Source organism: Pholis gunnellus (genome assembly GCF_910591455.1).
Source record: "Pholis gunnellus genome assembly, chromosome: 9".
Lineage (NCBI taxonomy): Eukaryota > Metazoa > Chordata > Actinopteri > Perciformes > Pholidae > Pholis > Pholis gunnellus.
Genome location: NC_136535.1, coordinates 490,854 through 496,853, shown reverse-complemented (window position 1 = coordinate 496,853; position 6,000 = coordinate 490,854).

Here is a 6,000-nt window from a genome sequence, read left to right as displayed (position 1 = left end):
AGAGATAAAGAAACAACAGATTTGTGATGATAATGATAGTTAAGATTGAGCACAACAATTTTGGCAGACAGCAAAATTACACGTTGATTAGAAGAAAATAAAAGCAAGTGATGCTCATCGAACAGTCAGCCAAAACCAGAGTATTAAGAGGAGTAACACTATAGAGTAAACATTTCAACTGATAGATATCACCATGAATCTTCTTCAGTTGATTGCTTACATTAAGGCAAATATTTCTTTTGTAACACACGTTTTTGCCTGTTAACATATGCAAATAAACAAATATGTGCTAATTTCCATACATTTCCGGAAACGAAATCCGAGCATTGGATAAAGCCAGGTTCAAAATGTTTGTTTCATTGTGTTGACATATTAAGAGTCAACGGTTTTTACAGAGGGGATTTTGGATATTTGTATCACTCCATAAATCAGAAAATACTGTCTTGCCATGTGTTTAGGAATAAAATGTTCTGTAAATTCAGCCATGAATAGTAAATTAAACAAACCCCTCTGTACAAACCTTCAGAATAAACAGGAATGAATGACAAAGGTTTGGTGTATATAAGAGCTGCTGAAGTGGCTCAGTTCGGCTCAGAGTCTGAGAAAAAACTCATTTTGAGAAAACGGCCTTTAAAGGTAAAATTCCACACATTTTGAAGACACTACATGTGAATAGGTACGTTTTATGAAATGTTATGCTTAAATGTGCAAATAAGGCACTATCTAATAATAACTTTTGGTGAATTAAGGAGAATTAGACAGATGCAGATAGACAAAGTAAATAAATAAATAAATGTGTATGTTTTCTACGACATTTTATGGAAGCAAAAGAGCCCAAAATCTCAAAATGAACTATGATGTTTTTCATGCACTGGGGTGTCTCCTCTTCAAATAAGGAATATAGTATTATAATTATAGGGTTGTAATATAACATTTCTATGAAATGAATATGTATGTTTTATGGCATTTCTACTCTACCATTGTTTTCCCCAATAAATATATTTTTATTGCATAAATGGAGGACAGTATAGTAATGCTATGGACAGACAGACAGACAGAATTGCTTTGTGTACAATACAGTAATGGATGAGGGTGCAGTATTGATTATTTTGGATAATGTTCGTATAGCCTGTGAGTTTATGATGCCCTTGTACTGAATCAGTCCTGTGATTATGATATTATTATTATTATAGAGATTGGAGCAGCATCTCTAACACACTTAGTTCCATATAACCACCTTAATAACCATCAATAAGCAAAGGTCCAAGGACAGAGGATGTGCTCACAAATTGTGAAGCTCTCTGAGGTAAATTTGTGATTTGTGATATTGACGATTTGAAGGGTCCTAGTGAGCACCAGCTGGGATTTCAACGTCAAGCAGCTACAATCTAGTTCAAACATCATCGAGTCACAAAACACCAACCTGTTTGAAAACGGACGATATTGATTACTATGAATGTATTTATCCAAAGTCGCATTACACTGGATGGTGAAATATGGTCGAAACGAAGACGTCATTTCAACGCATTTAATGTTTTATATCAAATGTCATAAATATTGAACTATATAAAGTGTGTGCTAACAACAAGAAGCTACCAGGACTCTGTAATGGGAGCAGTTCTATACATGTCAAATAGAACGTATTGTAACAGTGGCGTGCTGGTAGCACTGGGAGCACTGGTAACAGTGGAGCACTGCGAACCGTGGAGCACTGGGAGCACTGCTAACCGTGGAGCACTGCTAACCGTGGAGCACTGGGAGTACTGCTAACTGTGGAGCACTGCTAACCGTGGAGCACTGGGAGCACTGCTAACTGTGGAGCACTGCTAACCGTGGAGCACTGGGAGCACTGCTAACTGTGGAGCACTGCTAACCGTGGAGCACTGGGAGCACTGCTAACTGTGGAGCACTGCTAACCGTGGAGCACTGGGAGCACTGCTAACTGTGGAGCACTGCTAACCGTGGAGCACTGGGAGCACTGCTAACCGTGGAGCACTGCTAACCGTGGAGCACTGCTAACCGTGGAGCACTGCTAACCGTGGAGCACTGCTAACCGTGGAGCACTGGGAGCAGTGGGAGCGAGTTGAGCGAGTTGGGATGGAGGGAGTGAGTAAAACAAAGGGATGTGCAAAGAAGAAGAAAGTCAAAACAGTGTTGTTTGGCATACAGCGACATACAAACAGTGTGGAGTATGACACAGTGTAATATAGAGAGGACACCCTCTTTATCTTTTATCCTGAGTTGTGTCAAATTGCTAAACTGCAGTTGTTCTCATAGACTTCACCCTTGCATAGTAATTATTTGTAATACTTTTTTTACAGGCGTCCACCACATGGTAGACCATCTGAAACAAGCTCCTGATTGTGTCAAAAACATTTAAAGAAGGGAAAGGAGGTTTTGTTATTGTTTGCACTGTCAACAATTATGTGTTTTTTTTCTATTTCATTGTAATTGTATTTAAGAACATTTTTCATGTTGTATTCAAATTGTTGCTCAATAAATACAAATTAATTGTTGCCTGTTTCACATGGTTTTCTTTGCCCTTTAAGGGGAAACTGTTGACTTGGTATATGACGGGTCTATGTAAATTATTATAGGGTGAGCATTTTTAGGTTTAAACAGGCATGCATCACATTTAGACCATGTTTCACTAGGATTTGCAACACTGGCATTCAACTGAGAACATGGGATGTGTTGTTTTTGTTTTTTTACAAAGGATCCATAATGATGATATGCTATTAGCATAATGTCCAGGACGAAATATGTGTAATATGGAAATATGGTCTAAATAGGAATGGTTTCCAATCATCACTGTAGAACCATGTATTGTGTATCAGCAGGTCGTGAGAGACGGAGGGAGTGAGGGAGGCCATGGCAGCATCCTCCTCCTCCTCCTCCATCTCCTCCATCCAGCCTCCATTTTACAACAAACCAAAGCGGAGACATTAACTACCGGGAGAAAAACACACGGACAGATGAAGCACACAGTGTGTTCTGCACAACGTCAAATCTTCCAGCGACGTTTACGATCAGAACAAATCAACAGCACAATATACAAAACGAAGCTTCTCCGGTTTGTGCCAATGTGCGTAGTGAAGGGCGAGATGGGGAAAAAACGCCCCGCTAACAGATCATGAAAACACGCACAAAGAAACGTGAACCTCTTCACAATCGACTAGATATGAGAAACACACGATGCTCGTTTGATTTAAACTGCCAGATGAATGTAACAATGCAGCTTTATTTCAGGGGGGGTTGTTTTGATCGTCCCTCTGACTCAGCATCTCCATCTTCTCAGAAAGAACACGAGACACAGCAGACCGACAACAATCAACACATAACAAAAGACAGGCGTTAGGCTCTAAGACATGCAGCTGAAGGTGTTTTTACCTGAAAATAAGCCGCTGGTTGTTCGGTGATGAGGAACCTGTCTCTCCTCTGATCAATAGCAGAAACAACACTAATGCTCTGCTCCCGATGTCTGTGTCTCTCTCTCTCTCTCTCTCTCTCTCTCTCTCTCTCTCCATTCAACTCAATTCAATTTGCTTTATTGGCATGAACGTTTAGAAACGGTATTGCCAAAGCATCACAAAAATTAAACATACAATAATATTAATACACAATAATATTAATACACAATAACATTAATATACAATAACATTAAACAACAACATCTCTCTCTCTCTCTCTCTCTCTCTCTCTCTCTCTCTCTCTCTCTCTCTCTCTCTCTCTCTCTCTCTCTCTCTCTGTCTCTCTCTCTCTGTCTCTCTCTCTCTCTCTCTCTCTCTCTCTCTCTCTCCCTCTCTCTCTCTCTCTCCATTCAACTCAATTCAATTTGCTTTATTGGCATGAACGTTTAGAAACGGTATTGCCAAAGCATCACAAAAATTAAACATACAATAATATTAATACACAATAACATGAATACACAATAATATTAATACACAATAACATTAATATACAATAACATTAAACAACAACATCTCTCTCTCTCTCGCTCTCTCTCTCTCTCTCTCTCTCTCTCTTTCATTTAATTCAATTCATGTCACTGGCGTCACGTACTGATGCAAAACACTAAAGCATAAACGGAGCAACAGCACTTTCTAAAAATAAATTAATTGATGAATAAAAATTGAATTTTTTTGTGTCCTACCTCTCCAAAAATGTCCTCATTTTTAAAAACATCTTCACTTTTAAAAATAATTCAGCCAGTGTCCACTGTGCAAGGAGACTTTCCTTTTCAAGACGAAGATAGTTGCAGGTGAAGACAGTAATGTGTTCACAGATTTCTTTGATAAAAAGAAAACCATAGAATTGTGGTATTTTCATACATTTCTGTGATATGGAATTTTTAAAACAAAAATGTTTCCAACGGGCTGCCACTTGAGTAAACAATCACTCAGTGACCTATCAGTGAGAATTATTAATTAGGAAAAGCATTTGTCATTTTGTCTGCTTTTTATTGATTTGTGACTAGGTAGGAACTATAAACAACACTCTCTGCCCCCTGCTAACTGGACGCATGCTAGCTACCAACACAAATTATAATCTGATAGGCCAGAAAATAAGCTTTCCAACAATATCTTTTTTTGTATGTGGATATCCTAAAAACAGTATGGTAGACGAAAACTATTAAAGGTGCCAGAAATGTAGATTTCAAAACTGTGAATAAAATGTAAGTTATAGTCAGAAGGTTTAAATTGAAGCGGTAGTGAGGCTGAGTATGAGCAGAGAGAATGGCATAAAAAGTCTCCCAGCTGTCCTCCTGTCTCAACTGACCCTGCTCTCCCCTATCGATAAACCATATATGAATCAAAGGAGTGCTGTTCAATGCAGCGATTCTACAAAACTATATGAAAACTACAATCACACCTGGTCATATATGCACCGTAATAGACGATGTCATTGACTACTGAAGTTCTCTTCCTCAATTCTTTAATGCTATCTGATGTTGTCTTGGATTTCTACAACCGATGGTGATGATTTCAACGACCACCAGAGGAGGCATCATCGTTGAGACAGACCTGATGAAATACTGAGCGGAATTTGATTTAAAATTTGAGTTGGCTTATGTCTTATGGAATAGTTATGGCTCACAGTTTACTTTGTGTGCTTGAGGGACAACCATGTGCCGCATGAATCCATCTCTTTAGAGGAAGAGATTAAGGACAGCAAAACTATGCTGAAGTGTACGAAAAGGCAACTCAAGTGTAACGCTGCTTGGAGGATTCATAACTCAATGATGCTGGTTGGCAGGAAGTGGAGAGAATAAAGGCAGAAACTGTCAAGGCCTTTGCTGCTCTGGTGGCCTCCAATCAGACCAAAAAGGTGGAGCCGATTGAGCTTTTGGAGGAGACACAGAAAGTAGCAGAGCGATGGGCCGAAGCACCAATCAGACAACCGTGGCTGGAGATTACCAAGAGAACAGTTAGATGGGTATCAAGCTGAGGAGCTTTTAAAGACAGAGGACAACTTTAAACTCCTTCAGAGTCCGCCCATCAGTTTCCTCACCTTCAAGCAAAGAAACACCACTTTCCAGAGCTCAAAATTCAGTTCACTCAACCAACAGATCAATCTGGTAGATAAAGAGGAGCCAGAAACAGCTGGCAGGTTCTACTAACACTGACTGGGCAGACAGGAGAAATAGCAAGAGAGGCCTTCAGCAGCAAGGGCATCGATTTGTCCCTCAGCCCTGAAAACATAAAGGTGGGATGTTTCAACACAAATCCTCCTGTCTCTCTGTCCTTGTCTAAAGAGATCTGGGAGGTTGGGTGTTTGTGGCTTATGAAGGAGGGTTGGTGTCTTTATAGAACATGGATACTAGGGCTCGGATCTACGCCTTTACAGGATGTGTCTTTGCAGCTACCATTTCTGAGTAATGTGTTAGCATTCAGGGTTTACAATGCAGCAAAGATCAGGATCTACCCGTTTGTCTACCAGCACTGAGGAGGGTAGTGCTCCTCCACAGATCACTCCTGTCTGATGCACAAAAGCAAAGTA